We start from the raw sequence: 13960 nt of genomic DNA on the forward strand, positions 1-13960 counted from the left end.
CAGCAGTGCCACTCCTCCACTCCCCTGTTCCCTCTGTCTTTCCTCAGGATCTGGTATCCCTTTGGAAAGATGGCATCTGTTATTATACCTGTAAGCTTGGTTTCTGTGAGAGCTATGATGTCCGGTGATGCCTCTTTGACTCTTTTGTGCCACTCCTCCCACTTATTTGTTATTCCATCAGCGTTTGTGTACCATACCTTCAGTTTCCTTTCCAACAATGTGGTTTGGGGGGCCTGTGAGAGTGGGAGACCTGGTAGCATACTGTGGGATTCTATAGCTCGGTGTTAGGTGGAAGCTGTGGGTATGGATTGTAGTGTGTTGGGATGGTGTGGTAGGTTGTAGGGTTCTGAGGATAGTTGTGTGTGTGCTTTCCCTTGCTGCTGCTGCTGTGTGTGTGTTTGTGTGTGTGTGTGTGTGTCAGCATAGTTGCTGATCCCTGTATTCCCAGTATTATATAGCATAGCATATTAGTATCATCCCTGTGCTTTAGACACGAGATCCCTTGTAGGCCTTTGGCTTGGTGTGACGTCATGGGATACACATGGGCAGTGATCCCTCTGTCCCGTCCTCACTCGGCGGCAGACCTTCCAGGCGTAGACAGGCAAGGCAACTGTGGCTCTATTCCTCATCTCAGTCTGACAATACACCTACCATCCTACAAGTGTGTCTACCTTATCCTACGATATCTCCATTTAAGAACCCTTGCGATAAATGGTGCCAGCGGAGGGCCTGTAATTCTAACGATTACAGCGATTTCTGGAGATAAAATTTCGACCAGCAAGACGGCCATTTCGTGTGACCAGTAGGCCTACCGACTACCGAGATTCACCCAGCCAGCTACCTCAAGCCAGCTACTCTACCAGCTTCTACATTATTCACTGGTCAGTCTCTTTGTATTAGTGTTTCCTGCTTTTTTGCATCACTCACGAGGGGTTGACCCGAGTTTGCAAAATAAGCCAGCTTCCAGTCTGTGGTGGGGGAGTCAGAACACCCGAGCCCAGTCCAGCCTAGCCTACTCCATCCAATTATTTTGCCTGCCAAGCCAGCTTCCACCCCTGCTGTGCTCCTCGTGTGAAGTTATCAAGCTATTCTGTGTGAAGGGTTAAGATAAGCCAGCTAGCAACTAACCCAGGTGTCTTACCCCAGTACTCAAGCAAGCCACATGAGTAGTCTCCATCGCTTGTGATTCAAGCTCCAAGCATTCTGAGTGCTCTTTGTCATCCTTGTGGTGTTGTAGTATTTCGTGGGTTTATTTTAAGCCAGTCGGCTTAGAATTATCTTCGCGGCAGTGTGGGTGTTCTCAGTGAGGCTTATGACGTTCAACCCATAAGCCCAGCCACTCACGATCACGTGTGTCGCACCATTGCCGGTCTCAGACGCCTCGCTCAGCCATTACCCACAAACCCAACTACAGTCGGCCATTACATCTCACCTACCTCATCAGTGTTTTGGTGCACTGCTAAGGGTTGTAGCACCATATTTTAAGGACCACATAGGGGGTCAAGAGCTAGAGTATGTCGCGCCATCTTTAAAAGCCTCCTGTGTGTTGTCTATCGCCGATTTAAGCGCAATTCTACGATCATCTGTGCAGAGGACAGCAGCAAGACGATATAAACAATCCATCAATCTCATCCTTCTAGTGTTACAGCGATAATATTTTTTTTTTGAGACATTTGCGAGTGTTGAGACATTTCTTTTGTGTTCCCAGTGAATTTTTCTCTTAGTGACATTCAGTGACTCTTGATCAGACTCAGTGTTTATCATGTACTGATTGCATAAATTTCTTTAATCTCCTTAATTCAGTGTTAATTTTCGTGCATTATTTTATATCTGTTGTGTTGTGTATCTTTTATACACTTAAAGTAAGTACTGAGTGTTTTTCCTTTGTTGTGTGTGCAACATATGAGCAATATAGAACTTGTGTTTAAACTTCAGTATTCCAGTGAATTAATTCAGTAATTTTTCACCTCATATTCTGCATCACAACTCAGTGTTGTCTGTTAATTTTTTTTCTTCCCAGCATTTGTGTATTTTATTTTGTTCCCTGTGTGTTGAACATTCTTGTGTTCATATTCTTTTATTCAGCCAGTGTTTAATTTGTCTTATTTCCACAGACAATAGTGCCATTTTTAAAGTCCCAGCAAAAACTCACTTTTACAAAATTTTTAACACATCAAGTTTCATTGCAAGAAAATTCTAGTACTGTGTTTATGTTGATGTGTTGTGTTCTGCATCACTGTAAGTGTTGTGTTCCTTTTGTTGTGTGTTTTAGCACCTATTATTTTTCATGTTTTTATTGAACAAATTCACTCTTTGAGCAATTTTTAAGTTCCCCTTTTAAAGTAAATTGTTCTTTTGCTTGTTAAGTGTTGTTTAAGTGCAGTTAAGAGTTAAAGTGTTCATTCCTTGATATATTTCTTTTCTTGTGTGTTATAATTTTAATTATTGCACATTGACTCATTTTGCAATAATTCTTGTGCAAATATTGTGTTGCTATTAAAGTTTTTCTTGCAGAAAATTTTTTGCAGTGTTGTGCAATACAGTTTATTACAGTGCAGTTTCTTATGCTCTGTTCTGTGCATAGTATTTTATTCTGTCTGTCATTTTAATTTTTAATTCAGTGAATTGTGTGTTTGTTTTAATTTTTGCACAAGTTTATTGAGTCCATTTTATCATTTTATTGTGTATTTCCTTGTTGCATTGAAAGTAAAGACAACTCGCTGTGCCATTTATTCAATTTAAAGTAAAAGTTGAGCATATTAGATTTGAGCAAAGTACAAGTTCTCTTGATTTTCAGTGTTTGTTAAGTTGCATATTTTTCTTGTGTGAGTTCTTTGCTTACTGTGTAACTTGTCAATTTTTAATTACTTATGCAGAATAGTTCAGCATTTTCTTCCATTTAAGCTTATTGTGTCATTCTCTCCATTTTTCTTGCCTTATGTACTTCAGTATTTTCACCGAGAAGATGTCCCAGTCACTTTTGAACGTTCACTTAGTGTATCATTCCAGTCAAAGTCAATATGAATCAGTCCACAGTACCAACATTCCCTTACTGACTGAAAGACAATATCTAGCCCTTGAGCAATGTGTTTGTTCTCACAGCTTGTATCTGAGATTTGTTAAAGTGCTGCGAAATGTGAAGTTCAGATTAAGTTCCTATAGATCCGTGAATTACTTATTAACGTAGCCGAGCGGTCAGGCACTAGTAATACTGTCACTCCTGTCTGGACTCCAGCCACAATATCGTGCACGCAGGATAGTGCTGAGACTACTATCCTTGCGATGGCGACTTGTTCAAGTACTCGTTCCTTCCCAGGGGACGCTTTGAGAAGAACTTTACTTGCAACGAGTTATGCCATCTCTTGCTGATGCCACAAGCCGTTGCAGAAAGACGTTTCTGTGGCTAGTGTGCTCACTTGAGTGTTGTTGTTGTCCCTTGTGTTTCAGATTGTGATCCCATCCTAGTTGACAGTAATCAGTGCATTGTAAGAAGTTATTTCTCGAATAACTTTCACATGTTAATGTTGTAAGTGTAGTTTCTTTATAGCTGATACCTCTTGTCACTGTGTGCGACTCAGATTGAATATCAGCATTGTTCACCGTGTTCATTTCTTTTCTCCTGTGCTTGCAGTTTGAGATAGTAGATTCGTTCTCCCTTGCTCATATTGAGTGTTATAGCGTTAATTTTTCAACCGGGGGGAGTCATCCATTCCACCGAGTTTGTTCTTTCCTCCAGTAAGGAAGAACTGTTACCTTTATTCCAGAACAAACAGCCTACTGGAAGGTTAGCCAGATGGACCTCGACTATCCAAGAGTTCAATCCCACTTTTGAACATTTACCTGGCAAGTCAAATGTAGTCGCTGATGCTTTATCGCGACACGTTAGTGTAGTTACTGCAGATCCTCCATTTACTGTCGAGGATGTCAAAACTGCACAAAGAATAGATCCCATGTGGTCTGGTGTGATTCGATTCCTTCTCCAGGAAGATCCCATTCTTACTGTAAAGCCACCAGCACCCATTAGTGACTTTGTGATGAGTCAAGAATTACTGTATCGAACAGCCGAGTTGGGTACTCCAAGCAGAAGAGTTTACCAGTTAGTAATTCCACAGTCACTAGTGAACGTAGCTCTACAGCTAGTTCATGATGCACCAGGTGTTGCACACCCTGGTATGGATCGTTCAGTAAAACAAGCCAGATTGAAATACTTTTGGCCTCGAATGGCAACTGATATTTCTGAGTATGTTAGGAAATGTAGTGTCTGCATGCAACATAAAGGCAATGCTAATGGTCCTAATCCAATCCAAGTGTATCCAACTACTAGCGAACCTTGGGAAAGAGTTGCGCTAGATTTGTTAACTAATTTCCAATGTTCCCTCCAAGGTAACAAACATCTGTGTGTTATGGTAGACCATTTCACCAGATATTGTGAGTTAGTTCCTATTGCAGATAAGACTGCCAAGACAGTAGCTAAAGCGTTTAAAGAACGCATTATCTGCAGGCATACCACCCCTAAGTCCCTAGTAACAGATAATGGAGGTGAATTCTGTAATGAAATTCTTGAAAATTTGTGTACCTTGTACAAGATCGCTAAATCCACCATTGTTCCTCATCATCCTGCCAGCAATGGGTTAGCGGAACGAACCAATAAGAAAGTACTTGATGTCTTGAGAGCCACTATCAATCCCAACAGTGAAACTTGGGATGAAGTTATACCTGATGTGCAGTGTGCTATAAATTCTGCTTACAATGTTTCTATAGGTGACACTCCACATTATGCATTGTATGGTGTAGATAAACGTTTGCCTTATGAGTTGTTATATTCTAATCCGAAACCAAATTACAACCCTGATGATTTCGTAGCAACTCGTACCAGCTTAGCTCAAAGTGTTTTTAGAAGAATCCGTGAAACACTTCATAAATCAACAGCTGAATTCACAAGAGTCGCAAACACTCGATCAAAGCCATCCAAAATCAAAGTAGGTTCGAGAGTTATGCTGATTAACTTTAACAAAACGTCTGCAATGCCAAAGCTTGATCAAAAGTTTGTTGGTCCTTATCGAGTAGTTGAACATATCACTGGTAATAAGTATAAGGTTAGAGAGATTAGTACTGGTCAGTATAAAGAATCGCATTTGGATCATATGAAGTTAGTATGTGATGATAATGATGTTCCAACCCAGACTAATGTGACAGACTCTGACAATCCTCCTGATCCTGTACTCTCTTCCTCTGATACTCAGTCAGACGATCAACCTGAATGTCGTTATTCCCTACGTACACGACAGGTATTGAGAAATCCTCAAGTATCATTTGTAACTTCCAATTCAGATTTGCCTCAAATACAGCATGAGTTAGCCAATGCTACAGAGTTTGATCCTCCCAGAGATGACACCCATTCTGCATATGCCAATCTTACCCTAGCAGAGTTAGGGTTAAATGTAAATAACCTGTATAGATGAATAATTACAGTATCAACTTATCAGTATTCAAGAATTTTTTTTTTGTGTTCATGTTCTCTCCGCATTCTGAGAGTTAACAGTCTAGATTTGCGTGCACCGAATCTGCCTTTCTGTTAAACACTTCTTTGTATATAATTATTCTTCCTCAGAATCCGTAGAGTGCATGAATACAGATCGATCGATCAATTCCACCCATATTGTATAATGATTTGTTCTTATAGTGTGTAATGCATTACGTTAACACCCACTATGTAATATCCATTATGATACCATCCATTAGTTCTAAGTTATATATGAATTTGTTATTGTATAGAATCAGCCCAGATCCGCCTGCCTGTTCAGCCTATAGTATAGTAGTGTATGTCGGGACGACATACGTAACATGACCGAGCTGTCAGCATAGTTGCTGATCCCTGTATACCCAGTATTATATAGCATAGCATATTAGTATCATCCCTGTGCTTTAGACACGAGATCCCTTGTAGGCCTTTGGCTTGGTGGGATGTCATGGGATACACATGGGCAGTGATCCCTCTGTCCCGTCCTCACTCGGCGGCAGACCTTCCAGGCGTAGACAGGCAAGGCAACTGTGGCTCTATTCCTCATCTCAGTCTGACAATACACCTACCATCCTACAAGTGTGTCTACCTTATCCTACGATATCTCCATTTAAGAACCCTTGCGATATGTGTGTGTGTGTGTGTGTGTGTGTGTGTGTGTGTGTGTGTACTCACCTAGTTGAGGTTGCGGGGGTCGAGTCCGAGCTCCTGGCCACGCCTCTTCACTGATCGCTACTAGGTCACTCTCCCTGAGCCGTGAGATTTATCATACCTCTGCTTAAAGCTATGTATGGATCCTGCCTCCACTACATCGCTTCCCAAACTATTCCACTTACTGACTACTCTGTGGCTGAAGAAATACTTCCTAACGTCCCTGTGATTCATCTGTGTCTTCAGCTTCCAACTGTGTCCCCTTGTTACTGTGTCCAATCTCTGGAACATCCTGTCTTTGTCCACCTTGTCAATTCCTCTCTGTATTTTGTATGTCGTTATCATGTCCCCCCTATCTCTCCTGTCCTCCAGTGTCGTCAGGTTGATTTCCCTTAACCTCTCCTCGTAGGACATACCTCTTAGCTCTGGGACTAGTCTTGCTGCAAACCTTTGCACTTTCTCTAGTTTCTTCACGTGCTTGGCTAGGTGTGGGTTCCAAACTGGTGCCGCATACTCCAATATGGGCCTAACGTACACGGTGTACAGGGTCCTGAATGATTCCTTATTAAGATGTCGGAATGCTGTTCTGAGGTTTGCTAGGCGCCCATATGCTGCAGCAGTTATTTGGTTGATGTGCGCTTCAGGAGATGTGCCTGGTGTTATACTCACCCCAAGATCTTTTTCCTTGAGTGAGGTTTGTAGTCTCTGACCCCCTAGACTGTACTCCGTCTGCGGCCTTCTTTGCCCTTCCCCAATCTTCATGACTTTGCACTTGGTGGGATTGAACTCCAGGAGCCAATTGCTGGACCAGGTCTGCAGCCTGTCCAGATCCCTTTGTAGTTCTGCCTGGTCTTCGATCGAGTGAATTCTTCTCATCAACTTCACGTCATCTGCAAACAGGGACACCTCAGAGTCTATTCCTTCCGTCATGTCGTTCACAAATACCAGAAACAGCACTGGTCCTAGGACTGACCCCTGCGGGACCCCACTGGTCGCAGGTGCCCACTCTGACACCTCGCCACGTACCATGACTCGCTGCTGTCTTCCTGACAAGTATTCCCTGATCCATTGTAGTGCCTTCCCTGTTATCCCTGCTTGGTCCTCCAGTTTTTGCACCAATCTCTTGTGTGGAACTGTGTCAAACGCCTTCTTGCAGTCCAAGAAAATGCAATCCACCCACCCCTCTCTCTCTTGTCTTACTGCTGTCACCATGTCATAGAACTCCAGTAGGTTTGTGACACAGGATTTCCCGTCCCTGAAACCATGTTGGCTGCTGTTGATGAGATCGTTCCTTTCTAGGTGTTCCACCACTCTTCTCCTGATAATCTTCTCCATGATTTTGCATACTATATATGTCAGTGACACTGGTCTGTGTGTGTGTGTGTGTGTGTGTGTGTGTGTGTGTGTGTGCGTGTGTGTGTGTGTGTGCAATGTATATTTGTGTGTGCATGTACTCACCTATATATGGTTGCAGGGGTCGCGTCATAGCTCCTGGCCCTGCCTCTTCACTGGCCGATACTAATTCATTCTCTCCCTACTCCATGAACTTTATCATACCTCTTCTTAAAGCTATGTATGAAACTTGCTTCCACTACTTCATTCTCCAGATTATTCAACTTCCTGACAACTCTAAGGCTAAAGAAATACTTCCTAACATCCCTATGACTGACCTGGATTTTCAGCTTCCAATTGTGTCCCCTTGTTCCTATATCCCATCTCTGAAACATTCGAGCCCTGTCCACCTTGTCAGTTCCTCTCAGTATTTTATATGTTATCATGTCCTCCCTATCCCTCCTATCCTCTAGTGTGATCAGGTTGAGTTCCCTTAACATCTCCTCATAAGACATACTCCTCAGTTCCGGGACTTATCGTGTTGTTAATTTCTACTTTTTCTTCAATTTCGTGACGTGTTTGACTAGGTGAGGGTTCCATACTGATGCTGTATACTCCAATATGGGCCTGACGTACACGGTGTACAGAGTCTTGAACGATTCCTTACTGAGGTATCGGAACGCTATTTTCAGGTTTGCCAGGCGCCCATATGCTGCAGCAGTTATCTGCTTGATGTGCTGGGTATTATACTCGCCATAAGATCCTTTTCCTTAAGTGAGGTTTGCAGTTTTTGGCCACCTATCCTATACTCTTTCTGCTGTGTGTGTGTGTGTGTGTGTGTGTGTGTGTGTGTGTGTGTGTGTGTGTGTGTGTGTGTGTGTGTGTGTGTGTGTGTGTGTGTGTGTGTGTGTGTGTGTGTGTGTGTGTGTGTGCGTGTGTGTGTGTGTGTGTATAAAATTAAATCTTTAACATTAAATATAAAATATATGTAAATATATTTATCTACCTAACCTAATACATACTGGCGTCACGTGTAACAGGTCTGACTTGTGTAAGTCAGTATACAGTATATATAAAATAGTAAATGTGAAAAGAAGTTGTATACAATTATGAGCCTTATAAGTTTGTGCCAGTAGATTCATTTCTCTCGATGGAGGAGTAACCGGCTCTATTTGGTGAGGAGGACACAAACTACACTGGTTTAACTAAAATAGAAAATATGAAAAATAGCATATATCATTATGAGCCTTATTAAACTAGGCCTGTAGACTCTTTTTTGTCACTGAAGGAACAACCGGTTGTAATTGGTGTGGTGGACACAAACTCTGCACTGGTTAAACTCGGCGAGAGGAGCGACAGTGTCCCCATCCACTTATGAACTGCTGAGGTCTCCCATGATGATTAGTGAAGCCTTGCCTGTGTCAGGACTAATGCAGTGCTTGCAGCCTTTGCTGGGCCACCACGCTAATTGCAATGTGACAGTTCTGAAATGTAGTAGTAAGTTGGTAGAGAGCAACCATCCAGGGAGGTACTATCGTCCTGCCAAGTGAGTGTGAAACAGTAACCTGCAACTGTTTTACATAATGGTAGGATTGCTGACGTCTTTTTTTCTGTCTCATAAACACGCTGGATAACAGGTATATCTTGCTACTTCTACTTACACTTAGGTCACACTGCACAGGCATGCACATGCATGTGTATACATACACACATCTTGGTTTTTTCTTCTTTTTCTTAATAGTTCTTGTTCTTCTTTATTTCCTCTATTCTCCATGGGAAAGTGGAAAAGAATCTTTCCTCCATAAGCCATGCGTGTTGTATGAGGTAACTATAATGTTGGAGCAATGGGCTAGTAACCCCTTCTCCTGTAGGAAAATACTAAAAAAGAGAAGAAAAACTTTATGAACCTGGGATGCTTGAATATGCGTGGATGTAGTGTGGATGATAAGAAAGAGGTGATTGTTGATCTTATGAATGAAAAGAAGATGGATGTCCTGGCTCTAAGCGAAACAAAGCTGAAGGGGGTAGGTGAGTTTCAGTGGGGAGAAATAACTGGAATTAAGTCTAAAGTATCTGAGAGAGTTAGAGCTAAGGAAGAATTAGGAATAATGTTGAAGGATCAGTTATGGAAGGAGAAGAGGGAATATATATATAAATTAAAGAATTATGTGGATTAAAAAAGGGGTCGATTGTGAAAAGTGCGTAATATTAATAAGTGTGTATGCTCCTGGAGAAGAGAGGAGTGTAGAGGAGAGAGAGATTTTGGTAATTGTTAAGCGAGTGTGTAGGAAATTTTGAACCAAGTGAGAGAGTAACTGTGGTAAGGGACCTAAGTGAATGTTCGAGTGTTGGCAAGAGGTGTGAGATTAAGAGATAAGGAATCTGACACAAAGTGGTAGTTCGCAGAGATGCTATTTGCTTATAGCACTGTCCTTTTGGGGGATTCTGAAGAGAAGTTGCAGCGGTCGGTAGGGCATGTAAAAGAAGAAAATTGAAAGTGAATATAGGAAGGAGTAAGGTGATGAGGATAACAAAAATATTTAGGTAATGGAAGACTGGATATCAGACTGGAGGGAGAGAGTATGGAGGAAGTGAATGTATTCAGATATTTAGGAGTGGACGTGTCAGCAGATGGATCTATGAAAGATGAGGTGAATCATAGAATTGACGAGGGGAAAAAGGTGTGTGGTGCACTGAAGAGTCTGTGGAGACAAAGAACTCTGTCCATGGAAGCAAAGAGGGGAATGTTTGAGACTATAGTTATACCAACTCTCTTGTATGAGTGTGAAACATGGGTAGTGAATGTTGCAACAAGGAGAAGGCTGGAGGCAGTGGAGATGTCGTGTCTGAAGGCAATGTGTGATGTGAATATAATGCATAGAATTCGTAGTTTGGAAATTAGGAGGAGGTTCAGGATTACCAAAACTATTATCCAGAGGGCTGAGGAGGGGTTGGTGAGGTGGTTCGGACATGTAGAGAGTTTGGAGCAAAATAGAATGACTTCGAGAGTGCATAAATCTGTAGTGAAGGGAAGGCAGGGTAGGGGTTGGCCTGGGAAGGGTTGGAAGGAGGGGTTACAGAAGGTTTTGTGCACGAGGGGTTTGGACTTCCAGCAAGCGTGCGTGAGCGTGTTAGATAGGATCGAATGGAGACAAGTGGTTTTTAGGACTTGATGTGCTGTTGGAGTGTGAGGAAGGTAATATTTATGAAGTGATTCAGGGAAACTGGCAGGCCGGACTTGAGTCCTGGAGATAGGAGGTACAGTGTCTGCACTCTGAAGGACGGGTGTTAATGTTTCAGTTTTATAACTGTAGTGTAAAGCACCCCTCTGGCAAGACAGTGATGAAGTGAATAATGATAAAAGTTTTTCTTTATCGAGCCGCCCTGCCTTGTTGAGAAACGACCAATGTGTTAATAAATATAAAACAGTTCTGAAATGTTTAGTTACGGGTGAGTTTTCTTGCAGCATTTCTCTTTCCCTTGATTGTATAGTAAGTGAGAACAGTTGTATAATTATTGAAAGGCGCAACCTACTGCATTCATATTTTTCATATTATTTTTCCTTTTGGTTTTCTTTTTCTTCTTCTTCTCCTTCTTCTTCTTCTTGATAAGTAAGACACATTTTCATACCACTGTATACCATTTTCATAGTTTTTCTCTTCTTCTTTATCGTCTTCTTGTCATTATTTTTATTTCATTAAAAAGTAAGTGCTAACTCCGTATGGGTTAAACAATCTGGTATCAGGGATCGGGGTCAACTGCATCTACTCTGAGTTGGTTCAGAAAATATCGTAAGAGTACCAGTGAACCTTGCAAGAAAGTTGAAAAGCGAACGTTTGTAATTTTACTTTTTATGTAAATAAGTAGTTAATCACAAAGACGAATTGTGGCTTCACTGAACTCAAGACATCTGGAAATCTAGTAGAAGCAAGAAGACCATAAACCAGACTGTGATCCATTTAAAAGTCGAAGTTCAATTTACCTAATGCATTATTTTTCCAAACATTTGGAACAGAGAACCTTACGAGGGCCAACAACACAGCCGCTGCTTTGTCTAGGGCAGGAGGCTGCATTCATACACCAAACCTCACCACTCCTACACCAGACCTCACCACTCCTACACCAGACCTCACCACTCCTACACCAGACCTCACCACTCCTACACCAGACCTCACCAGACCTTACCACTCCTGCACCAGACCTCACCACTACTACACCAAACCTCACCACTCTTACACCAGCCCTCACCATTCCAGCACCAGACCTCACCACTCCTACACCAGACGTCACCACTCCTGCACCAGACCTCACCACTCCTACACCAGACGTCACCACTCCTGCACCAGACCTCACCACTCCTACACCAGACCTCACCACTCCTACACCAGACGTCACCACTCCTGCACCAGACCTTACCACTCCTACACCAGACGTCACCACTCCTACACCAGACGTCACCACTCCTGCACCAGACCTCACCTACAAAAATTAAGACTTCTCTGGGTAATTCCTTGCATGTGCACCTCAATGTTCTCTTTTCTCATTACTTCCTCGTTTTTTTTCATTCTTTCACTTCCTCTTACTCTTCCTGTTCCTAATTTCCTCCACTTCTCTCCGTCTTCCTTACCCAAGCCTTTTTCCAATTCCTCTTCCTCCTCCTCTTCCTCCTCCTCTTCCTCCTCCTCCTCCTCTTCCGTCTGTTCTTTCCTTCTAACTATTTGACTCGCGAATAATCATATAAAATACTTTTATGTAACATAGTTAAAAGAAATCCTGTAGCTTGCGGCTACCCTTTAACATCTTCTCTTCCAAAGTATCTTTCTTCTTCGCCTTCCTTTTCTTATTATTTACTGTTTTTTTCGCCTTTTTCTCCTCATCTTCCACCTTCCCTTCAACTTCCTATATCACTCGTTTATAAGTAAATGAGATGCGTATTTTTAACCTAGCCAAACTAAATATCAGAACCAGCGGCGCCGTTTTAAAATATTGAAGAAAATCTTCGCTTCCAGCGCTTTTCTGCTCAAACTTTGAGCACCACCTCGCTTTACTTAGCTATAACCAGCCCTTCGTTTTAACGCGCTCTTCATTTCGAACGTAAGAATGTTGTATCTAGTATTCCATTAAGATCGAACTCTCTCTCTCTCTCTCTCTCTCTCTCTCTCTCTCTCTCTCTCTCTCTCTCTCTCTCTCTCTCTCTCTCTCTCTCTCTCTCTCTCTCTCTCTAGCTAAAATATTGAGGGACTGCCGCGGTTTACGCAGAGGATTTAATTTGCTTACATTCCACTCAGCCGCATCAATTTGCACTTCTCGGCAAACATGCCACTCCTGACGGCGTGTATTTTGTCCTGGCATTTTTTCTCGGGTAGCGTGAGCCAGGAGCACTGAGTATTACTCTAGGGAACTGGGTGCGTTGAATATCACTTTATGGAGCTGGCATACGTAATGCACAGAAAAAAAACGGAAACAAAGACACTGAAACAAATAGACAATTACAGTATAAGATTTACCCTTTGCTTCAAGTAGATAAAAAATATCCATGCGGCATGGGGTAAGCATTCGGCCCTCTCAAGGTGCCAGAGAAAGCACCCTCTCCGTCGTCAGTCACTAGTGAAACACAATAACAGGGTCGGAAGATTGAATTATCATCTTATCAGACGTAAGTGTGTTTCAGACAACGGAACAATGCTCTTCTCCAGACTGAGGGACTGACCAAATCAAAACTTTAAGGGTGATGGACTGATTACATCGTCTTCAAGTATCTTCTGCTTCTATCAACTTTTCTGTACTCGACTGAAGAAGCCTACTGTGTAGGCGAAACGTTTCGAAATAAAGATACCTAACTGTTGCATATGTGTCTTACCTAACAATCTGTCGGTATTTTATACCATTTTAATGTTCAGACGTAAGTGTATTGACCTGGAGCAGGGGATGGGGAAGCCACGTAGAAACCACAGCAGGGTAGTGTTTTGTCTCGTTGAAGGTGCACAGTATCGACAGTTTAATGAGTAAGATACGTGTGAAACACTAGGTATCATTACTGACGTGAAGTTGTGCCTGCTTTGCAGGCTTCATCAGTCGAGTACGGGGATGAATTGTGTTCCTGGAGACAGTAGATGAAGCGGAGAGGTAACATGAGGTAATCAGTTCATCATCTATGCTGGAAGTTTATCTTTCATCATGGCTGAGGGACTGATTACCTGATACTGCTTCTCAATTTGCTCTACTGTCTCTAGGATTGTAATTCATCCCAATATTCGACTGATGAAGTCTACGGCGTACGCGAAAAACGTTTCGCTAATAAAGATTCCTGGTGATGCACATGTGTCTAAGTCGCTGAAGGAGATGCTCGATTAGCCATATAAAGACCATGACAGAGAAGAGTAGGTCTTGCTTGGTCTAAACTCCTCCGCCAGCCTCTGCAGTTTCTCTTCTAAATCTCTAAATAGCACTGTGTAA

Source organism: Cherax quadricarinatus, chromosome 2 (assembly GCF_038502225.1).
Source record: "Cherax quadricarinatus isolate ZL_2023a chromosome 2, ASM3850222v1, whole genome shotgun sequence".
Classification (NCBI taxonomy): Eukaryota; Metazoa; Arthropoda; class Malacostraca; order Decapoda; family Parastacidae; genus Cherax; species Cherax quadricarinatus.